The sequence below is a fragment of the Eptesicus fuscus genome, chromosome 17 (assembly GCF_027574615.1).
Source record: "Eptesicus fuscus isolate TK198812 chromosome 17, DD_ASM_mEF_20220401, whole genome shotgun sequence".
NCBI classification, from domain to species: domain Eukaryota; kingdom Metazoa; phylum Chordata; class Mammalia; order Chiroptera; family Vespertilionidae; genus Eptesicus; species Eptesicus fuscus.
In genome coordinates, this window is record NC_072489.1 from 52,056,339 (window position 1) to 52,081,440 (window position 25,102).

General features: G+C 43.2%; 1 long non-coding RNA gene across 1 annotated transcript in view; it reads right to left on the minus strand.

Annotated features, from left to right (window-relative positions):
- The window catches only part of LOC129152054 (uncharacterized), a 156,668-nt gene extending 132,434 nt beyond the window's left edge, over positions 1-24,234 (minus strand). Inside the window, exon 1 of the long non-coding RNA XR_008558791.1 lies at positions 24,193-24,234. This is a non-coding gene — a long non-coding RNA (uncharacterized LOC129152054). The remainder of the gene's footprint in view (positions 1-24,192) is intronic.
- Between the last annotated feature and the right edge of the window lie 868 nt (positions 24,235-25,102).

The window sequence follows — 25,102 nt, forward strand, 5'->3', positions numbered from 1 at the left end:
CATTTTTGCACAGTGTTAGAAATTGTAAAGTCCACAGAGGTGTTACTTGCACAAAAAGAAATTAAATATTTTTTAACGGGGAGGGAGGGCAAATCTTAAAAACTAAACTAAAATTCAAACCCTACTTCTGTTGGCTATGCTTTCATTGAGCTAATGATATATTGGAAAATACCTTTTTATACTTCTATCATGGTACTGTAACTGTATCCATAGTATAAATATAAATACCTTGAGGATTTTTTTTATTATTTTTTTATGTCCAAGCGCCCACGTGAATCCGCTGGTAAAATTGAGCACTTTCTGTATAAACTCTATTTCCTCTGTGTGTTTTACCAAGTATTTATACTCTGGTGCAACTAACTACTGTGTGAGGAATTGGTCCATGTGCAATAAATACCGATGAAGCACAAGGATGGCTCTGTGCCGTGTGTCTGTGAGGGGTCCGTGACCATGGAAAAGACAGTTTGTTTTGTGCAAAATAGAGGTTTTTTCCCAGGGAGCTCTTTTAATAGCTTTGCATGACTCGATAGCCTAGCAAAATGCCTCTACATCGAAGAAGGCACGCACCTACTGCCGAGAGCTGCAGTCTCGCCCTCAATTTTCACAGCCGGCTTGAAGGTCTGCTAGACTACGTGTCGGTGTTTGCAAGAGCCCGTGGATGCACCTGACTTAAGAAGTAACATTTGGGATTGTGTGTCTTCTAAAGAAAAGCGATCGAGCCAGGTAACTCAGCTGCAACTTGGCCCGGAGCAGCAGGAAAAAAGACTTTGAACCAACTGCCTGCTTGGAATCCGGTAAGTGGCTTCCATGACTTTGTTTTCCATGAGAAAAGTCACAGCCCACAGATGACCAGTGCGCGCATGTGTCTCCAGTGGCCGCTTAGAATGAAGCATGTTCTGGTGGCCAAGCAAAAACGTATGCAAGAGCTTTGAAGTAAATCTTGTTTTCTCCTGGGTGGTTGAAGAGACCACGAGTTCTGGGTGGGCCGGTCCCAGGTGAAAGCAAATGGGAAGTTTTCAAACTTCCTAACAGAGTGATGACAGCCAATGGACAGGATAGTTCTCATGAAATGAGTTCCTAAGGAAAGGAGAGTGAAAGTTGTATCCTGGGATGAATTCGGCATTCTCCAGAATCAGGTGGTTTGGGCGGGGGAATGTGTTCTTTGTATTTTTAAACCAGCGCTTCATTTCAGGATCGTGCAGTAAAGAAAGCAAAGGGAAGAGGAGAAAGTTTGGGCTTGTCCCGAGCTTTAACACGAACAAACTGTTCTCCGCTAAGGAAAGCGGATTCTGAGTGTCCCTCTCTGCAGTGGGGTGGTCTAAAGACGGGGAGACAGCCTTCTGAGAAAGGTCCATGATGTGAGAACAGCAGAAGGCTGCATGAACAGTAGCCATTTCAATACAAGCTGCTATATGTTTAACTCCTTCCTCCAGCAAAAATAAATAAATAAATAAGGGGGGGGTGGAGAGGGGCAAAACTTCTTTAAAAAGACAAAGATAAATTCTTAAAGAAAGTTATTTTGGAGGATGCAGAATCAATTTCAGAATGAGATCTCACTCCTTCCCCCAGGTACTAAATGCAGTCATATTTACCCTCCCTTCCCCCATCATGAGTATGTAAGATGCTTTTTGTTAGGGGTTTTGTTCCTCTTTATTTTAAATTATGCCGCACAATTAACAGATTAAACGTCTAGAGTTTCATCTGAAGAATACTGAAGTACCAGGTTAATGCTTCACTTTCTCCATTTCCTTATTATCTACTTACTTTGCATAGATTGTCCTTACATTTAAATAAAAAGACATTTTCCCAGCCCAAAACATACATCAGACCTCAGGTCTTAAAATGATGAAAAGCCCCTTAAACTTTAACAACAAGATACGTATTTTTATCTAGTAGACAGCTCTGAGCTCTTTTGTAAATGACAAGAAACCACTATAATCTGGGGACCAGTTGACATTTATTTGTAGAAAATAGAAAAAGATTTTTCGGTGATTCCTGAGTTCTCTAACTAAGGAATTAAGAGGATTCAAAAACATACTGTGCCAGTGATTTCCAGCCACCCATGAAAACTACTTTTTGTTGTTTTTTTTAAGGAGACAGACATCAGTTTATAGTAGGAACGTGGGCAGCTGAGCTGCCCGTCCCAATTGCTAAAGACATGGGAGGAAGAAATTGCCAATCCTATTTAATCTGGTGAAAAAATGCACAGCAGAAGTGACAGGTGGAGGGCAATGAACATGCAGAAAAATCCATCTTAGCCCATAGGTTTGTGTGTAACAAAGAACTGAAGGTATTAACACTAAAAACAGTGAACTTCATTGCGATCAAGGTTCATTGAATGGCTACCTTGGAAATGATGTTTCGTTTGCACACTATAAAGTTCTCTAATGTGTAACAAGGTTATTCCAGCATCTATAAATTCTCCCTCCAACGTAGAAATGTATAATTGGTATCACAGACAGCTTCATCCCTTGGTGAGCTTGCCTACATAGAACTTTGCGAAGAGAGTTTATTTTTTTTTCAGTCCAAGCTTTCCTTGGAACTGGAATTATTAATAACTTCTAAGTGGCTATTGTGAAACCTTTCCCTGTCAAGCACATTTTCCTAGCTTATTTTAATTTTGTTGAATGTGCCGACTTCCTCTGGCAACATGTAATATTGCCAGGCGGAAATTCTGCACCCAGAGTATCAGGATGATATTAACATTTAAGGTTTTTTTAGCAAGAGCTTCTAACCAAGGGTCTAAAGGAAAAGTATTCTATTCACTTTTGCTGCCATTTGAGAAAGGCTTAAAAAAATATTTTTTTTAACAAAGCTGAACCCATTCATTTTTTGGAAGGGAAAAATAAATAAAAACCTTAGCAGAAATTCAAATTAAACACATTGGCACAGATCATTTAGTTTTATTTGTACGTCTCTGGCATAATGTGCTGAGAAATACTAATTCTTTTGACTCCCTGCCAATTTGCTACTAATCAAAATGGAGAAGATATGCACTGTTTGGATTATACCTAAAAATAGTTGTGCTCCAGTCACATCAGCAAATGGAATTAAATTAATCTCTCTCTCTTCCCCTTCACACACACCCTCCACATTAAACTTCCATCCAGAATATTGCTCGAGCATCCCCTAATTTGTGATTCAGTATGTCCCCATTTGCATTGCTACATGGGGATGATTTTTAAGCATACTCCATGGAACCACTTTCTGAGAAATATACCTCTCCTGAAATCCCCTCTTTTACCCTGCTCTCATTTAAAAAGTCTCTACTAACTAGCCCTTATCATGTCATCAAAGAGGTAGTAATACCATAAATAAATACTCTCTGGGTTAGTTTTCCTCATCAATAGTCTTTTTTACCCTTTTGGGGGGGAAGGGAGGAGGGAGTTTCTGAATCAATAAGATTTGGTCACTTGATGGAGAGTGACTAGATTCCCAAGTCCAGTTGCTTTAATAACAGCCTGGAAAACCAGCAGCCCCCAAAGAGAAGCTTATAAGATCTTGGCAGTCATGTTAGCATAACCCAGGAAAGCATTGGAGGTAACTGTCCACATCCATTAAGCCTTGGCCTTCACTTGAATGTTGGGCAAAGATCTCTCTGAACATATTTGTACCTTCTGTATCTGAAACCAGTTCTTTTGTGTGTTTTTTTTATTGTACTTTTTTTAACTGATTTCAGAGAGGAAGGGAGAAGGAGAAAGAGATAGAAACATCAACGATGAGAGAGAATCATTGACTGGCTGCCTCCTGCATTCCCCACACTGGTGATGGAGCCTGTAACCCTGGCATGTGCCCTGACCAGGAATGAACTGTGGCCTCCTGGTTCAGAGGTCGATGCTCAACCACAGAGCCACACCGTCGGGCCTGAAACCAGTTCTTGACTTGGACCCACCACGCTCACTAGCTCTTCCCTTGAGCACTTCTTCAGTTCTTGAGTGAACTAGAAAATACCCAGAAAAGCGTCTGTTGTCTTCAAGGCAGCATTAATTTCTCATGAGCGGTTTCCTAAAGCTCTGATTTTCAACAACCCCCAGAGCTTACAATTCCTTTTCTCCTCTCTCCACAGTCCCTAGCTCAGAGCTGTTAATTAGCAAGATCTCGCTGCTTCCTTCCTATTTATCACACGAAATTTACCTAGGATGCATTTTAAATGTCTTACATTGGGATTTCTTCCTGAAAATTTCAATATTGCTCATAATTACAAGTAGAAAAACATTTTTTAAGTAGAAAAACAATTTTTAACTATTGTTTGTACTTTTCCTAGAAAAGGTTTTTCACATTGAACTTAATACTTGGGGTGTGGGGCTCTCTTAACAGGCTTTATTTTTGTTTCTCTCCATTTTTCAGTTCTTAACCGCATGACCTTGTCCGTCTTTCAGTATCCTGGTTGCAAAGATAACATTCGCAGTTCCACCTTTAATTACATGTAAATTCATTTTCCTAGTCATTAGTAGGCTAGCTGATTTGTGGGAATTATGGGTAAAACTCTAGGAGAGCAGAAAACTTGGGCAAGCAGATGGCCCAGCGACGGACAGCTCAGCTCTAAATGTGTCCAATGACCTTGGGGAAATCAGTTGGTTTCCCTGCTGTTCAGATCCACTTCCCACAAAGCTGGATCAGGAGCCTTCGTGAATCCCTTTGAGATGCTCTGATCCAAGGAGTTCATTGCTTTGCAACGTCTATCCGTTGGAGTGCTTTTTCCTTACCTTTCTGCCCCTTTCCTAGCAACTCCACCCACCGAAGTCCCTGTGGTTGCTGTTTTAAGTAAAAAGAACAACCCAGAATCGCTGAATACATATAATACTCCATGCATCCAAACAAACAGTCCTCTTTTATTCCATTTACAATTCCACAGAAACCACAGCTGAATAAATAAAATAACCTTCCTCCCCAATGTCGGATTAAAAGACCTGTTGGCTATGTGCTAAGCAAAAGTTGCTTGTTTAATGATTCTTAACCCACAGCCACTTTGAAGCAAGTCAATTTAGAAAGTTATACAACTCTACAGTTTTGCATTGATTGTGAATGCTAAAAGCAACTATCTAGCGTGTTCTCTTTTTCTTGGAATAGCATTTCAGAGATGAAAAGTGCTGAGGGCGGTGGGAGCTGGTATTTTTTTTGCTTACCTCTCTCTTGGAGCTTGCAGGGTATTGGGTTTCTCTGTTCCCAACTTAATAAACAGTGACAAATCTGCGGGAACTTTCCTGACGTAAAGTATCTGTTATGTTAACTACTGGAACTCACCTGCAATGATGAGGTCCTTATTTTAAAAATGCTTTTAAACAGCAAACATTAATAGATGTTCCAATGACATTTTCTACACTCCAGGGATTTTTATAAAGCCATTAAAGTTATATTTTAGTGTTCCTTGTGCTTAAATGATTCTGTGATCAATTCTGAAATAATGTGGGGTGTTTTTTTTTTCTTGCTTGCTTAAAATAGGCATTCCTGAGTACGACTGAGTCGCTCAGAAAAACTCCAGAATCTTTAACCTGGCAAGATCTTGATATGTCTAATGAACAATACCCCTATCCTCAAGCAAGGCTCTATACCTAGATCAGCGATTTTCAACCTTTATCATCTCATGGCACACATAAGCTAATTACTAAAATTCTGCAGCACACCAAAAAATATGTTTTTTTTGCCGATTTGGCATAAAAAAACAAGTATTATTTTGATTCATTCACACCAAACGGCTATTGTTGTGTTGGCTGTTGTCATTTTTTTATTTGACAATTTAGGGAAAAGGAGTCGGTGCCCCTGACTAAATAGTCAGGAATTGCATGTTTAAAAATTCTTGTGGCACAACGGTAGGCCTCTTTTGGCACACCGGTTGAAAATTGCTGACCTGGATCAATGCAGACCACGGAGACAGACGAGATTCGATTTAGGAGATTTAAAGACCTTGTCTGCCATTGACTAGCCCAGTGGTTGGCAAACTCATTAGTCAACAGAGAGGCAAACCGAAGCTCTCGAGCCGCAGTTAGCCGACCACTGGACTAGCCCATCCTATCAGCAAACATTTCCTTTACCGCTAACCCAAGTTCCTCTTGTTTTGATTTGTTGAGGTTCAACAAATGGCCAGATATTTCTCCAGCAAAATGGGTTTATTGGGGAACAACACAGCGTTGCAATTGGGGACATGGGGTCTAAACCATATTGAAGTCCAAAGAAACAAAGGAGAGGATTGCTTTTTTATGGACTTGGGAAGAGATGTTGCAAAGAGTCCATCAGAGGAAACTGAAAGTTGGAAGCATAGTGACTTTTCATTGGCTGAGTTAGGCAGTCTCCCATTGGCTGAACTATTCCTGGGCAAGGAGCAATCCTTCCCCTTGCCGAGAAAGTTAAGCAGCGTCACTCCCTATGAGAGGTGCAAGGTGCATCTCTTCCTGTTGGGGTCAGTGGTATGTGCAGAGTAACGTGTGCCTGACAGTTCTCTTCTCGCCTCCTGACTCCATTTTAAATGAGGTTTCTGTTTATTAATTTTCACAGGCTCACGATGGATCTCAGTGGAATTTGAAAACTGCTTATTGACAGGTTGCTCTGCATAAAAACCCGTCTCGTGATGCATATGAAAAACAGTGACCCCTCCCCTCCTCAGCTTTGTACGCACTGCTTGCATTTACTCCTATAAACAACTTCAAATCCTTTCGTTCTTTCTCTTGGTCAAATGAGAATCATCCCAGTTACAGGAATTCCTCCTCCGTGGAGACTAGGACAAAACACAGCACAGTCCAGGGGTAAGTGTGGCTCCTGGCCTGGTGGCATCAGCATGTCACCCTTCCTGGAACTGTGCTGCTAATTTTTTTTCAATATCTCCGGAGCCACAAAACTCTGAAGATCTGAAAACACATTGTACAGAGTGACCAAGTGTGACATGAAGATGAGTAAGTCCTGAAAGTACTGCAGAAAGCACCCTTGCAAGTACAGGGCAACACAAGCACGATACATTCTTTTTCAAACCAGGCAACCAATGGAACTCCCTCCCCAAAGGACAAATGTTTGCACCTCTCCTCAAGTCTTTTGAGTATTCATATTGCCTATATGGCCAAAAAATAAAAATAAAATTTTCACATTAGATGTGCTCAGAAGACACTGGAGAGCTTAACTCTTCTGGAGGATGCCTGTGGTTAGTCTTCAAGTTGTGATTCATGGCTCAACTGTTCTGCAAAGATGGACAGTACTCTGTACTGAGTGGGTGTCGCATGGGAGACAGCCAGCCCGTGACTCTGAGCCTGTCCCCAGGGCACTCACTCTCTGGCTGGGAGATCACACATCCACACGTGGAAAGTGACAAGGAACGAGGCAGGTGTGGTTGAGTGCCAGCCAGGTGGGCCAAAAGCAAGGGCTTTCGGCCAGTGCTATCCGATAGAAGGACAATGCAACGCTATATATTTAATCTGACATTTCCTAGTTGTCGCATTTTTTTTTAAAGTTAAAATAGAAACAGGTGAAATCAGTGTTATCCTTTCACCGTGTAATTGATATAAAACATTACTTGAGATTCTTCACTTTTTTTTTTCATATACTACATCTTTGAAATCTGATCTAGATCTTACACATAGAGCCCATCTCAATTGGGACTGGCCAATTGAGATGGGCTCTATGTGTAAGATCTAGACCAGATTCAAGTGTAGCCATATGGGTACCGTGTGGACCTCTCAGCTCTAGAGTTCAGAGAATGGAGTGGATGGTGGAGTGGCATAATCTGAAGCTTGATGGCATTGTGGATTTCAGGTAAAATGGCATGAAAGGCCGTGTCATGAGAAGCGTTAAGAGGGAGAAAACTGCACGAACAAAAGCGTAGAGGGACAGGCAGTCAAGATGAATTTTTAGACAATGAAGAGCCCATTACAGACAGTTCATGTGGATAGAGTAATTAGATGATGAAATTGGAAAAGTAGTTTGGGGACAGATCAGAAGGTTCATGCAAAAGTGTTGAACTCTGACCTTTCTAAAAGCATGGAGATTTATGAGCAGGAGGCAACCAGTTGATGTGTCTCTCTCACGTCAATGTTTCTCTCTCTCTCTCTCTCCTTCCACCTCCCTTCCACTCTTTCTAAAAATCAATAGAAAAAATATCCTCGGGTGAGGATTAAGAAAAAAAAAAGTTGTTTCTTTAAGAAAAGTGCCTAAGTCTCAAATTTCAGAGTATATGGGGCAACCTCTGCTAATATAAAAGGAACAAAAGGATTGTTCCCCAAATATTCCTAATGACTTAATATCTAGAAATGGCACATAGATTGCTGGAATAATGTGTGTGCAATATAAATTAAATGAGCATGAAGGTGCTATATCCTGTATGAAAATGTATGTCATTACTCTTTTAAAATAGGCATTTCACTAAAATCATTAAATAACAACCATATACCTTAGCTCTGGGTTCAGTTGTCAACATGTAAAATACCTGATTTATTTATCATTTATTGCATTCTGTCCCAAATGAAATTCTCTCTTTTCTAACTCTGAGATCTTTAGCCATTTTTCTTAAGGGACCCTTCCTGGTCCCAAGTTTTCTCCCTGGATCCCAACAGTTCACAAAGCTAGGGGAATCGATTCCATTTCGTGAACATGCAGATTTCCATTTTAAATTTTATTCCGCGCTTCTATACTGTAAGAAATGACATGATCTCCATAAAAAGTCTTTTGGGAGCAAACAGACACCACCACAGCCCTTTCGAAGTCTGCATTTCTCACCCAGGTCTCCTGCACTTGAAACAGATTCATAGTTGAGGCTTCAGACTGGGAAAGTGGGGAGCAAGGCAGAGGCTGACAAGAGGGAACCTCCTTGCGGGGCAGACAGGCCCAAGGCCTGAATCACCCAGAAACCTATTCGGTAAGAATGCATCCTCCTGGGTCAGCTCCTGAGACTGATACATAACATCAGAAAGCTAATTTAATAATTTATAACAGAGCTGTCACAGATCAGATATTCTCTCTCTATGGCCAGTGACGATAATTATAATCAAAAGGTTGTTTAGTGAGCGTGGGGTCAGAACAAAGGAAACTGGTTGCAAAATTTTACATTAAGGGCATCAGGCCGAGATTTACCAATGCACCCATTTCTACCATGAGCTGGAATCCTGCTGTTCTCAGACCTATCCTCTCTTCCCTAGGGAGAGCTTGGGTGGGCACTGCCAACACTTGTCTCCCTGTCTCTCCTTTTTCTTTCTTTTTTTTTAAAAAATGTATTTTTATTGATTTCAGAGAGGAAGAGAGAGATAGAAACATCAATGATGAGAGAGAATCATTGATTGGCTGCCTCCGGCACACCCCCCACTGGGGATCAAGCCTGTGAGCTGGGCGCCTGCCCTTGACCCTAATCGAACCTGGGATCCTTCCATCCCCAGGCCACAGGCCGAGGCTCTATAAACGGAGCGAAACCGGCCAGGGCAGTCTCTCCTTTTTCTATCGCCAAGAGCCACTGCCCCCTCCCCCAACAGGTGCATTCTTTCTTGACAGAATTCAAGACACTTAAGCAGGTCACAGTGAAATCTTGCTGATCTGGCTACCTCTTTAGGAGGACAGCACATCTCTGTGCTCATCCATTATTTCTGAGTTAATGGAGAGTGCAAGTGGGGAGAAAATTGTGGTGCCTTCCCAACAACACTGAAATGGAAGCATGTTCCCCATGGAAAAGCTCCTGGTTCTGTTTCTACGTTATGGGAACCCAGGTATTTGGTTCTGTGAATCTTGCTAGCAGAAATAACATCATTTCTATTTCACTTAATGTAGAGGGTCCTTTTCCTTAAACACATGAAATATCTGACCAGCCAGCCATCCCAACTTTCTTTCTCTGATTCGTCTATCAGATGAACTTGAACTCGAAGTGCATGTTCCCGACCCATATCGTAGAAACATCTGAGCTAAGTATGCCTCTGAAAATGCCGTGTCCTTGGGTCACCCTAGGCTGAAACTCTGGATGGGCGTCTAGGAGTTGAATCGTGTTAGTCTAGGGGAGAACAATGATGATGTTGTGATGGTACCAGGGGCGAGTTCAGAGTGAAAGCACAGGTAGAGACAGAGTGAACCAGTACTTATTTATTTACTAGAGGTCCGGTGCATGAAAATTCATGCACTGAAGGGGGGTCCCTCAGCCTGGCCTGCCCCTCTCACAGTCCAGGACCCCTCAGGGGTGGGAGGCGACCCGGCAATCAGGAAAGCGACGCCCCCATCACACCTCTGCTGCTGCCACTGCCAGCAGTGCAAGCCTCAGCCGGCCCTGGTTACCTGAGCCTCAGACAGCCCCGTGTGGCTGGGCAGCCGACATCTGAGGCTTGCCTGCGCCTCAGGCCAGACTTGGGCAGCTGGAGGGCTGAGGGGACTGGGGTACTCCAGAGGCAGGTGCCTGCCGCCCCGGCAGGGTTGAGGGGACTGGGTGCTGCCATCTTGTGACTGTGGGCACTGCCATCTTTGAGGGCATGGCAGTCAGCATATTCCCTCCTTATTGGCTGTGGGCACCGCCATCTTTGTGAGGGTGTGACAATTAGCATATTCCCTCTTCATTAGATAGGATTTATTTTAATATTTTTTAATTGATTTCAGAGAGGAAGGGAGAGAAAGACAGAAACATCAGTGATGAGAATCACCGATTGGCTGCCTCCTGCACACGCCCCACTGGGGATTGAGCCTGCACCTCAGGCATGTGCCCTTGACCAGAATCAAACCCTGGACCCTCAGTCCGCAGGCCAATGCTCTATCCACTGAGCCAACCCAGCTATGGCTGAACAAGTACTTTTTAAAAACATATATTTTTTATTGATTTTTTTTTTTTTTTTTACAGAGAGAAAGGGAGAGGGATAGAGAGTTAGAAACATCGATGAGAGAGAAACATCGATCAGATGCCTCCTGCACACCCCCTACTGGGGATGTGCCCGCAACCAAGGTACATGCCCTTGACCAGAATCGAACCTGGGACCCTTCAGTCCGCAGGCCAGTGCTCTATCCACTGAGCCAAACCGGTTAGGGTGAACAAGTACTTTTTAAAGTACATTTATCACAGCCCTAACGGGTTTGGCTCAGTGGATAGAGCATTGGACTGTGGACCAAAGCATTGGACTGTGGACCTCCCCAGTTGCAGGCTCCTCCCAGGCCCAGGCCCTGGTCAGGGCACATGCAGGAGGCAACCAATCGATATGTCTCTCACATCGATATTTCTCTCTGTCTTTCCTCTCTCTTCCACTCTCTTAAAAAAAAAAAAAACAATGAAAAAATATTCTTAGATGAGGATTAAATAATAATAATAATAAAGTAAATTTACCAGAGATCAGAAATAACTTACTGTATCTCAGTCTAGTTTGGAGATAAGAGATTAGTATTTTAAGAGTGACCACACAGACACATACACACAAACATACAAATCCACATAATGAAACTATCAAAGTAAATATTATATATTATGTATATATATCATAGGCCCTGGGGGCCGGCTGTATTTTGGAATTCAAAGTTTTGGGGGTGGTAGGAAGGCAATAGGGTGCACATACTCTATATTAGTAATACCCTCAGTAGGGTTCAGGTCAGCATTCCATAAGCAGACATGAATGCCTCTGCAGGGAAATATATGATTATTCATACTAAGTAGATAAAGAAAAAGACTATAAATAGCCTCGCACCAGTTCAGGTCAGGTTTTGCTGCCAAATGAGTTCACATCAGGTCACATTTACTCTCAAAGTAGTTATGGAAAAACTCTATCTTCAGAGCTCTCTGGATTTGGGCATCGAGAAGGAGAACTGTAGACCTGTGTGATGGAATGTTCCTTTGTAGACTGTCATCGGCTGCTTCCACGAAACACACTTAAACCTACCAAATCTGGTAACTCAATTAATTGACAAGTACTATTATACAATAAATGCTTGTAAAGTAGGAAATAAACACTGTTTAAATCAGTGGCAATTACAGGGAGATTTTGAAATAGCTACGCCACACGCTGTGAGCTGACATTAAGAATGGGCCAAAGACATGAAAGTAATTGGTGGGCAATTTTTGGGGAAACAATCAACAAGAGCCAGTAACTATCCAATCTTCTGCTTGTCAGAGGCAATATATCAGCTAAGAAAACATCCTTGCTAATAATACACTAGAGGCCCGATGCACGAAATTTGTGCAAGAGTAGGCCTTCCTTCCCCCGGCTGCCGGCACCGGCTTCCCTCTGGCACCCAGGACCCGGGCTTCCCTCACAGCCCCGGCTTCGTCTGGAAGGTTATCTGGAAGGACGTCCGGTCTAATTAGCATATTACGGTTTTATTATTATAGATGGTTGATTTCAGAGACTCTCAGGATTGGAATAGACCCTTAAAGTCACTACTGGCCAGCCACCTCTTAGAGCAAAGAATCTGCTTGTCCTTCAGTCGCCAGCCCCTTAAGACAGCGGTTTTCAACTCGTGTGCCACAAGAATTTTTAAAACACCTATTTGGTCAGGGGCACTGACCTCTTTCCCCTTAGATTATCAAATTAAAAAAAATGACAACAGCCAATACAACAACAGCCACTCAGTGTAAATGAATCAAAATTAGACCCCCCTTTTTTTTTGTCAGATCATCAAAAAATATATTTTTTGGTATGCCACAGAATTTTAGTAATTAGTTTATGTGTGCCATGAGGTGAAAAAAAGGTTGAAAATCTCTACCTTAACGCCTGGCCTGTGGTTGAGTGTCGACCTATGAACCAGGAGGTCAGGGTTTGATTCCTAGTCAGGGCACATGCCCGGATTGATCCCCAGTAGAAAGCAAGCAGGAGACAGCCAATCAATGATTCTCTCTCATCATTGATGTTTCTATCTCTCTCTCTCCCTCTCCTTTCCTCTCTGAAATCAATAAAAAAATTTTTTTAAATAATAAAAGCTCTCCCTTAAGATTACAAAAGAAAATAAGAAAAAGAAAGAAAAGAAACATATTCTTCACTCCAGAAAGATGCACAGCTGAGAAGTGTCACAGTCATTTTTAAGGGGATAGTGACCCCTGGTTCAGCCTTCCTGCCTTAGAAGCTTGCCATGTTAAAACAAAACAAAACAAAAAGCTAACGTTTTATCATTTCACAGCAATCTTAGTGCCCTGAGAGCTTCTGTATTCAAGTGGCCACATGAATAGACTGCGGGCATCCATTTCAGAGGCTTCTGTGACATTTATCTCAACCTGGAATTTTCTGTGCAATATTTATATGATAAACATCTCTGAACTCGGTGTGACCCTTTGTCTTGATCTTAAAGGTTGGGAAGAGGAAACATAATGACATTTTTAAAATGTTTACATCCCCTATCATACATAACGGGGTGGGGGGGAAGGGGGAGAAAAAGAAATCCTCTGAGGAGAAGACATAAAATGTCCTACTAGTCAATGTATCAAGCATCAATTTTCCATTTGACATAAACTGGGAAAGGAAACGATGGAGTAAATTTTCTAAGTGTAGCGCTGTCACCAGAGAAAAGATTGATGCCCGTCTCTGACATCAAAACAGTGAGTGAGATTGGCCAGTATCAGGCACCCTGCCTTCTCTTTGACACTTTCAGGGGTCTGATGGGAGAGGATTTTAGGTGTGTTGCAGTAGATACTTCCTTCTGTGCACTTATCGGAATAGTTCATGAAGAGCGTCCTTTTCTATCTAAATAGCTCAGAGACTCACACCCCTGCCCCCGTCCCCCCCACCCACCGGCGCCACGGCCTAGACACGCCTACACCCCATGATCACCTTGAAAAGTCTGCTTTCTGTTTGTGTGAGGAATTAAGAGAGTGGTGGTTCTCCGTAGGCACGGACAGAAAAACTGCCCCGCGGCCTCTCTCCATTTAGTCGGGTGAAATTGAACGTGAACTGTCCCAAGGGCAAGCTGGATCCCAGCTGATATCTCACCATGTTACTAAGATCTGACAGCGGCCACATTGTCCCCACATACATAGGAGTGTGTGTGTGTGTGTGCGCGCGCGTGTGCTGTGCAAGGACAGGACCAGGTAGGCCAACTAAGGCACCACAAAGCCGGATGACTGGCGCCTCGCCCTTCCTGCCCACACTCGCTGTCAGGCTCAGCCTCGGGCCTGGGGAAAGTGATGGAGAGTTCTCCTTAGGTCAAGTGGCCAGGGGATATGGAAAGTTTCCCTTCCCATTGTCACCCTTGAGGACCACTTCTCCTCTCCTGGTAGGAGGAAAACTCTCCTCATCATAATTCATGTGTTTGGCTTGTTCATTGTCAAAGAGAGAACATGAACATCACAAAACACAATATCTGAAGGGGCCTTGAAACCATTATGCTAAGGTGCGTTGTGCGGGGGGGGTGAGGGAGACAGACATAATGCTACATATAACATGATTTCATTTATATGAAATACCTAGAATAGATAAACCCACAGAGATGGAATATAGACTATTGGTTGCCAAGGGATGGGAGGAGGGGGTCATGAAGAATGCTTAATGGATATGGGGTTTCCTTTTAGGGTGATGACATTGTTCTGGAACTGGAGAGTGGTGATGAGCTCACTACCTAAATGCCAGTGAATTGTGCACTTTAAAATGGTTAATTTTATGACTTTTACCACAATAAAAATATATGATAGGGTGTTTCTTTTCCTACTAGGCTTGCAATTTATTTAGAGAGATAAAAACATATAAAACAAAAATCAGGGAAATATTTCAGCAAGAGGAAGAAAAGGGAAGAAAATTTATTCTGGCTTCAAAAATAGTTAAGTTTATTTTTATCGAAGCTATAAGCAAGCAAGAAAGAATCTTAGTCTTCATGAGCCAATGTGATTCCCTCATTTTACAGCGAAGGAAGCTAAGGCTGCCATGGTAACCTGCTTTTTGGAGAGCAAACATCCAGATCTGAATGTGGTTCTGCCAGATTTACGGTCTGTGTTACTGAAGGGCAGTTGCTTGGCTTCTCAACCTCAGTTTCCACATCAATAAAATGGGACTGAAAGTACCTAGTACTGTAACTCCCCAAAAGGTCACCAGACCACTTGACACAGCAAAGCCATATTTAGTAGAACTTCTTAGCAGTGTCTTAGAAGGGGAAGTCAACATGGATATTTATAGGGTTTTAAGATCTGGTCCCAAGAGATTTATGGCAGATCTCTCAAGGTGGAGCTCACTGAGATGGGGCAGAGTTTGTAGCCTAACAGTGTCGGATCGGTGGGCCCAGTAGGGCAAGGGTCTTGAAGCAAATGTTGACAAGTAAGCTGCTGTTTAGCCAGCAAGCTGTTTGCCTGCCGCCTCAGGTAAATTGATCTGCAGGAATTTTCTGAAGCAAACTGTGCAGTTATGTATTGGTTTGCAGTCTCATCCTTCCCAAGGGAAGAGTTCCTGGAACAAACAACTAAGTCATGTTGACACGGGTTGTCTCAGTTCCAGGTCCAAAGAGTTCTGTCATGTTTGATGTACGGGTCATTGTTCTCAGAGGTGCTATGGCTGTATGTCAAGCGCTCAGCCCAGGGCCTGCACCCAGTAAATCCTGTCTTTTCTCCCAAAGTCTCACCACAATGCCCACTAAACACTTGCCCTTGGAGCTCAGCCAGAGTTGGAACCCGCTCTTCGGCCTTGCCTTCCAGAAAACCCTCCCCATCACCCACAATTAGCCAGGGTTCCTCTCCTTCTGGCACAGGCATATTAATTCAGCCAAACTAAAAGATCCCATGGGTTTTGTTTTGTTTTTACCACTGTGAACGAAGCAGCAGAGTAGAGTGGTTACGATGCCTTCAGGCCTGGGTGCTAGGTTTCCTGTCACTTGATCTGTGACCCTAGCCAGTGATGGCGAACCTATGACACGCGTGTCTGCACTGACACGCGTAGCCATTTCTGATGACACGTGGCCGCATGCCGAGGACGAAACATTAGCTGCTCCTGAGGATGAAACATTTGAGACTAGAGTCTTGGAGTTAGATTTTTCCTCAAAGAGACACACTACCCGAGTTATGCTCAGTTTTTTGGCGAAGTTTGACACACCAAGCTCAAAAGGTTGCCCATCACTGCCCTAGGCCAATATGGGCCTCTTTAAGCCTCACTGCCTCATCTGTAAAATGGGAATGACAGGCTTAGCACTCAATACATATTCAACTACCTTTAAAAAATGTTTTTATTGATTTAAGAGCAGAAGGGGGAGAGAGAGAGAGAAAGAGAGAGAGAGAGATCAGCAATGAGAGAGAATCGTCGATCAGCTGCCTCCTGCATGCCCCCCACTGGGGATTGAGCCCACAACCCAGGCATGTGCCCTGACTGGGAATCGAACCATAGCCTCCTGGTTCGTTGGTCAATGCTCAACCACTGAGCCACACCAGCTGGGCTCAGCTACTTTTTTTTAATGAATACATTCATACTCTCAAATTCTAATTCAATTTCTCTCTCAAGGTTGGACAAAGATGACATTGTTTTGTTTTGTCTTCACTTATCCCTTGTCTTCTGGGAGGACGTGGGTGTGGCTCTCAGGATGCTATGGGATCCGGACCCTGACCTGCTCAGAGGAAGAACATGGAATCCCAGGGTTCGGACTGGTGTGGGGTTTAAAAGGCAGCCCAACGTTTAGCTTGATGCTCTGAACCTGATCGAGCGTAAAATCTCCTTCTTACTACTTGCCTCTCCTTTCCTATGACTCCACCACCCTGGGCAGAGCCGTTGACATTTTTAGCTGCTCCCTTTCAACCTGATTTACTGCCTGCGGGTCAAGTACAACAGTTTTTGTTTCAGTATTTATTTATATAAACTAGCAGTTTGACCTGTAGAGCCACCACATCCATATGTCAGGTTAAATCCGTGACGTGAGAGTATTGAGAATAAATCCTATCCTGGTTGCTTCCAAAGGAGGCATCAGGGAAAAAAGGCCCCTGAACTAGGGGTTGGCACCAGCGTGGGTTCTAATGCCCCCTGCCCCAAGTAAATGTGGGGGGAATAATTTTTTATCTCTTAACCACCAATGTTAAATTTATAAAGGCTGCTGGTTGAATGGGGTATAATAGCTAAGATTGTTTTTCTAGCTGTGATTAACTGTAACTACCCTACTTTTACCTATGGATGAGCTTCTGAAAGTTTAGGCACTCCTCGAAAGCAAACCCAGCAACTTGCTAAGGAGTCTTTAAAGAGATCAAAGTTAATTGATTAATTTATATTTTTCTATCCAGAAAACATTTTACTCCAACGAGAAGCCAGGCACGGCCTTAAGTAATGGAAACACACAGGTGCCAATCCTGGCCCCCAGGGAGCTCACAGCCTGGTGGAGGAGGCAGCCAATGAAAGTCTCTAATTGGATTATGCACGGTTTACCATGAGATCCCCAAAGAGGGAAGAGGTTCTAAAACAGGCTGGGACAGTCAGGGGAAGCATCACCCGCAAGGTACCAAGTGAGCTGGAGCTTGGTCCACGAGTAGTTTTTGCCAACACGAAAAGGGCATTCCAAGCAGAGGAGAAGACTTTCCAAAGGCAAGAATAGGCTGGACTGCCAAGATGGCAAGAACATTTGCATGGCTGGAGCAGAAGGCTGCCAAGGGGAGCCCAGTGGGACAGGATTCCCGATAAACAGCAAAAGCTAGATCGGGAAGGAGTTCATACATCCTACCGAGAATTCTGGAGTTCATTCTGAAGGGCAGAGAGAGTCCTTGAAGGTTGTAAGTAAAAGAGCAAACGAGTCAGAGTTGAGTTTCAGCACACGCACTCCCCCAAAACCAGGAGGATGGGCTGATGGAAGAATGGAAGAAGACTTGGAGAAGCAGGGACTAGTTGAGTGGATCAAGACGATGAGAGAAGCCCATAAGTCGAAGAAAAGGAAGACAAGGCTAGGAGTAGGTTTTGTTGGGGGGAAGTTCAAGGACACAGTTAGATCTGAGGTTTGAGGCTCCCGTGTTTGATGGGGACACCCAGGCACAGATGTCTACCAAGCAGCTAAGAAAATAGATTTGTGGCTCAGGGAAGGGCTAGACACAGAGATGTGGGAATTGTTGGACCACCTCTCAGGAGAAGTTAAAAGTGAAAATTTTCTAACACCGCTAACAAAAATACAACAAAACCAGTAAGAAAATAACAGTAGGGAGGGGACAAATAGTTTCCTTAAGCTTCTTTCAAATGACAGTATTTTCTATATCTTCAGGGATAAACATTTCTTCCTTTTAGCCAATTCCTACATTATATCATAATAGTGACACTTCTAAAGTAAGAGTATAGGGTCCAGTATTATTAAATATATACATGCATATGGCCTTGGCCAGTGTGGCTCAGTTAGTTGGAGTGTTGTCCTGTACACCAATAGGTTGTGGGTTTGATCCCCTGTCTGGGCTCATGTGGGAGGCAACTGATCCATGTTTCTCTCTCATATCAATGTTTCTCTCTCAAGAAAAAAATCAATGTATATATACATTCATACACATGCATATGTGTGATGTGTGTGTATTATGTATAGTGTGTGTGTGTGTGTGTATGTGTGTGCGCGCGTGTATCCTTCCTCATTCTAAGAATAGATGGTACATCAGCACAAGCCAGGTGAGTTGCCCAGGAACAGCTAGGCAAAGATGAAGTTCTCTTCATATAGTTTTAGTTTGTGGTCCAATGTACGCAGGAATTTCCCCTATGCCATTGAAAGAATGTGCTTGGTGCTGAGGTCTGGGTATCAGCAGACAGCATATGTCTTACTTTAGAAGTGCCACTGTTGGGATAAAGAGCCTGAGAACCAGAACCGCTGCCAGAAATAGCAGGGTGAATTCACCCACTTCCAAGAAGGTCGCTCAGTCTCAGAACAGGGGGCAGGAGACTGAAGCAGATTCTTGGCACTGCCACTGCCCTGTCGGTTGCGTAACTTACGGCTCTTAGTTCCCGTGATTGAGAACACTGGGGTGTTGACCGGGCATTTTCTGTTCCTCTCTCTTAGGCCACTTTCCAGCTATGTCAAAATCATCACTCTTATCAGGTGACCTTCCCTAACAAGTCAGTCTTCCTTCTGTTTTTCACAGCTACCTGTTGAGAATCTGATTTTTATTAGTAATGAATGATTATAACCCAAAGAGTTGTCGTCATCTGTCAGGTCTTAAATGTTTGTTAAGAATAGGAGTCCCAGCCCGGCTGGTGTGGCTCAGTAGTTGAGTGTCGACCTATGAACCAGGAGGTCAGGGTTCAATTCCCAGTCAGGGCACATGCCCGGGTTGCAGGCTCAATCTACAGTGTGGGGCCTACAGGAGGCAGCCGATCAATAATTCTCTCTCATCATTGATGTTTCTCTTTCTCCCTCTCCTTTCCTCTCTGAAATCAGTAAAAATATTTTTTTAATTAAGAAAAAAAAAGAAAGGAACCCAGACAAATAGTCATTATACAAGAGAAAACCATGGGAAAAGCAAGTGACAGCAGGAGATGTTCATTGCTTCAACTCATTACCACACCTTCAGCTGAGGAAGACAGGGGTGGAGTCTGTGGCGAATCACAAGGAAGTGGAGGGTGGTGGCCTTAACAGAAGCAGTGCTGACCCACAGGGAATGGCACCCCTATGGACAACCTGTTCATGGTAATAACTATAGCTATGCTCTATTTTTTTTTTTTTTGACCTGTCCTAGAGCAGGAATTGGAAAAATAGGATAGTATCTCAGGAATGCCACATCGCCCAGGAGGATGCTTTGAAAAGAGAGCTAGTTTTTCCTTGTGTTTCTTATTTTACTTAGCACTATCCTAAATGCTCTTATGGATTAGGTCACTTGGTCAAGAGAACCCTGAGACCAACACTGTATTATCACCTTTTACTGATGAGGAAACAGAGGCTTGGCGAGGTCAAATAATTTCCTGCCCCTGAATACCGAGCTGGAAAAATGGCTTTAGGAACCCTAACACTCTCCTTCAGAGCCCCCCTCTTATCCACTCACATGTAATAGTCCAGACTGTCCCCTTCCTAGGGCACAGATGCCCTTTTACGGTCCCTGAAGTGGGAGCACCCCACCCCCACCCCCAACACCCCACCCCTGCTGGGCTCTCTGATTCTCACCACCCTTTGTCAGGTGGGTGGTGGCAGCTTGGTTTTGGTCAAGAGGGTAACTTTCCACATGCCCCTGGAGGTGGGGAGTAAAGGTTTCCGTTTAACCAAGGGCCCTATTCTCCCTGGTCAACACGTGCCATGATGTCCAGGGCAACTTTGGACACTCAAGATGTCCAAATGTGCAAGATCCAAGGATCCGTCTGCATATGGTGACTGATGATCACATTTTGAACCTTAGTAGCTTTTTCTGTTTTCACCCAGTTTTCTTTTCAGGCCATGACTTGTTTTTCCCCTCACACACGATGGATTTGTGCTTTTCTTTCTGAGCTGTACCCTCTGTAACTCCTGTCACTCATTTCCATGGTCTCAGCTCCCACAGTAATTTCCCATGACTTCCCTCGATTTAGGGAAATTCAAACCTCTATGTCCACAGAACCCTAGGGCAGAGTGAGCTATTGAATTCAGTTGAGCCAAAGACCTTTAAATAGTGCACCTGGCACACTGGATTCCCTGCCATCAACAACCCCCTCAGGGGGACTAAGTGACAGTCACCCAGAAATGAATACAAAGCATTTCTGAAAAGCTCATTGTTAAGTGTCTATTAAAGCCTACCTATATGCCTGGGCTGAATACTAACGCACAAAAACATTTCCCAAAAAGCTACAGTCTGACTGCACTCAAAAGAATAATTAAAGGGAAATATATTATATGCAATCACATGTTCAAATGTGCAGAATGTGACTCAAGCGCTCAAACTCTGCTGTATAATCATGTTTCAAACACACACCTACAATATCAAGCGAGCTCCTATCTTGTTGGTGAAAAATCAATGAAAAGGTCACTATTGTCTATGACGTCACTCTAACATCAGTCAGGACTTTCTCTCTGGCATTTAATTGTTCCTCTTTTTTTTTTTTTTTAACCTCATTTGAACATCTTGGAACTATCTAATAAGAAATGCAGTCATTGTGGCCACAAACAGTTCTTGTTGTTGCCAATAACAACTGTTGCTTCATTACCTACTTGCTCCTTAGATGTCATTTCAATAATAATGCATTCTCTAGGATGATGCAGTTCTCAGGACCTCCCTTTAGGAATCCAACTAATGACAGCCGCCTGCCCCTGAAATGCATCTGCAGGGAGCCCTGATGCCGCAGAAAGGATCCCCGAGATCTCCTCGGAGAAAGACCTTGGTGAACTTTGCAGCCAACATCAGACTTTGAAGAAGAGAAGACAAACGCCGCCGGGAGAGGCCCGGACGCAGAGGCCGCCTGCATGCCTTTTCCTGCGTGTCGGGCGCAAGATAAGTTTTTCCAGGAAGCAGTCCAACCCCGTTGCTGCAAGACCTGTTTTTTTTGTGTGGATTTTTTTTTTTTTTTTCCTTAAACAAGTCAGTAAACTCACTGGAACTTCTGCCGAGTCTGGTGACTCTGTATACATGGGTGCAAATTTAACTTGACACGTTACTTTCTTTCTAGAAAACAATTTATATTCAGACAACCATGGAATCCCAGCGTCAAAAGGACCTAAGCAGCCATCCAGCCCAAACACCAAGTTTCCCAGAGCAGCTGAGCTGAGGCCCCAGAGTCAGATATTTCTCGTGTCCCTCTGAACATCATCAGATCGCTGATTATTCTTGCTGGGGAGGTGGATGGATTCTGGGGTGTTGGTTTGGTAGTTTGTGAGGAGCAGAAACTTTTTTTAAAAAAATTATATTTAAAGAAAAATGTCAGTGTTATTCTTTTCATCTTCCCTAAGAGGGGCCTGAGACCCAGAGTCTCAGCGAGGAGAGTTTGAATCAGGCCAGTTGGGTTCCATTGCCTACAAGCCTCTACACTCTGTCAATCATCCCACACGACTAGAATATTTGGACAAACCCAAGAAAAAAGCAGGGGAAAAATAACTTTTAAAAAGAGATTAAAACTGATTTTTTTTTTTTTTTTTTAGCCACCCAACAGCCTCAGGTATCGATTCCTCTGTTTTTCTATTTTTCTTTTTCACTCTAGAAAAGTCTGCACTTTTGAAAATTCCAGCATGTTTGTTGTTTTATTATAAATCTCCCCTGAAATATATGAAGATTTGAAAAATCCCTCTGCCAGCTACCCACGAAATAGAATGAGTAGTTTCAAATCGCAGGGCTGGAAAACCGACCAAAACAGAAGAAATACATGAACAAGCTGAGGCACAAGATCAGGAGCAGTCGCCGACACGTGCCCAGAACTGGGGGGAGCTAAATCCAGGAGATTGCTCTGAGCGGGAGACCAGCGTGTGTGGTAACTGCCTGGGCTAAGATCTCACCAGAAGGAAGCGTTCGCCTGCGCAGTGACCAGGAGACCTGAGAGAGTCCTGGCTTAGACTGCACACAGGACCAGGAGAGAGAAATCTGATGTCAGAAAAAGGCCTGATGAGCAAGTTCAACTGAATCAAGGTGAATTGGCCCAATAGGGTAGAACCTTAACTTGTCAGACCTCCCTGGATTGAGTCTGTATTCCCCGATCTGAGGTGGTAGTGCAGTAAAATAGTTTTGACTATGATTATGAAGGAAACATGGGGAGGAGGTATTCCAGAGAGGAGAGCGTACAACCGCAAGGAAAGGGACATCTGGTCCATGGGGTGGCCCCCAGAAGGTCCCGACAGCAGCACCAGCAGGTTGCTGCTGACTCATTCTCGCCCAAGAATTCAACAGAAGGACTTTAACAAAGGTCCTGTTTGTTTCCCTCCAAAATAACAGCTGCCTCACTCCTGGTTGGCACATCCATTGAGCTCAACGGGATTTTCCTTTTTCTTCAAATTTTACACTTTATCAAATAGAAATTTAAAAGAATAGGAAAGTTGAGAAGAAAAAGAAACAGATATCTATACACCACCCCCTACAAGAATTGGTTCATGTCAACCTTTGGCCATAGTTCAAGATCTTTTAAAGGTAAAGTTGAAGCTCCTTGGTTTCCTGTCCAAGACCATTGCCCCTCTCCCTCTCCAGAGGCAACCTCTATCATGAGTTTAGCAAGCATCCTTCCCAAGGTTTTATACCTGCACCCTATAATAGCACAGAGATACATCAGAGGACAGCCGTCTGCCACTTCCAAAATGCTACAGGCATCAGATTGTAGGTATTAATCAACAATTTGCTATTTTCCAGCCAATATGTTTTGAGGTCTGCTATTCTACCTCTCACCGAGTCTCTGTGACCACTAGTTTAGAAAACTATTTTTAAAAAAAAGGATGATTTCCATAGGAGAAAATGTTTCTATTAGATAATGAAAGATGAAAGTGATGATGGTTATGGTCCAAAGAAAGACATTAAAAGCACTCAGCTGCACCTTCAAGGATATCATGAATACTGTGACCTATCACATTAAAAAACACATCATTTTTTAAAAATCGCAATGAGTCCTCATCAGCCTAGCTACTTTTGTTTTTACTTCATGGAGCTGTTTTATTCAAATGAAAGAGCTCTTAAAATGAAGGCACATTCTCCCCCAACAATTAAATTATTCTGGCTCTTGCCCCACAAAGTTCATTGAAGTTGAAAAAAGTAAATACTTATGTTCTATTTTTATAGTTTCAGCTTATTTAGGTTAGAGCTGGCTTCAATTTTTAAAAAATTTTAATTGATTTTTAGATAAAGAGGAAGGGAGAGGGAGAGATAGAAACATCAATTGGGGATTGAGGCCACAACCTAGGTATGTGCCCTGACTGGGAATCAAACCGACGACCTCTAGGTGTAGGGGTCGATGCTCAACCATTGAGCCATACCGGCCAGGCAGGGCTTGATTACATTTTTTTGTCCTTATTTCTTCATAGTTTATAATTCCCCTACGCTGAGAGATATTCTTTTTCCATTTCTTAAATTATGCAGAGTAGTAGTCTGTAGGAAAGGCTCATTTTTAGTGTGTGTGTGTGTGTGTGTGTGTGTGTGTGTGTGTGTGTGTGAGTGAATGGTTTTCTCTCATTATTTCATTGCAAGGCAATATTTTTTTAAAGGCCTCATGCTGGTGAGTGGAAGTTGACATAATAATAGAGCATAACAACTTTTTTGGAGTCTGAAGGTCTGTGATGTAAACCCCCAAGTTTGTTTTTAAAAGGTTTTCATAATCCATGGTATAAATATACTTATTTACATAATTTCCAAAACATGTACTTTGAAGCCACAGTCCTTCCAGCGTTATCTGTTAGTAACTACTACATGTGGGATCTGTGAGCTTGAATTCCAACACACCATTTTGTCGTTTTTAAATTTTGTAAGAGTTGGATTTCAGACAGACTTACCCCATCTTGCTTCAAGAACACATCTCCAGCACACCATCCACTTTGGAGGAAAGAAGGTTCCCATGTTTTCATACATGTGACCTCTGTGGAATCATATCAGAGGGAACAGAAGTAAAATAAATGTTTATAGGTGTTGAACTTTAAACTGGCCTCCTCGGTAACATTCTGCAATCCCTCCTATCATCTCCTTTTTGTTTTGCCCTGTACCTTCTGACCAAGGCCCTGGGTGGTTAGGGGAAGTCAGAAAAGACAACACACACTGCCCGTTGGACACATGGAGGGTCTACCTGGGTTTGAGTGGTTTCATGTGGACTTGATCTACCCTGGCTCAGAGCAGAGGGGAGAGAGGGAGGACTTTGCTCATCTGTTTGGCTGGCAGGGAAAGCACCTGAATGCAACCTCTCTGGGTGTTTCCAGACTCGGATGAAACCAAAGGGCAGGGAGAGCCAGAGACCCTTGGGACCAAGCCCTCTGCTAGGCCTTGACTGGGCCTTCACCTGGCCCTCTGTAAGTTTCTCCAAAAAAGAATCCCTCTTCATTTGTTTTGCTTTTAAGTCACTTGTTGGTACCTTTCTAGGCCTTTTAGTTCGACAGAGGGTCTTCTCTTGACCCTTAGAGGACATCCATTTTTTACTACCTTGAAAAAAATTTTGTAGGTTATCTTTTATTATAACATCCCATTACAATTTGTTTTACTAATGTTTTCTCTGCATTTCATCTTTTAATAATACCATGGAGATGTCCAGCTGGAGTGGCTCAGTGGTTGAGTGTCAGCCTACGAATCAGGGTTTGATACCCGGTCGGGGCACATGCGCGGGTTGCAGGCTTGATCCCCAGTAGGGGGCGCGCATAAGGCAGCTGACCAATGATTCTCTCTCATCATTGATGTTTCTATCTCTTTCTCCCTCTC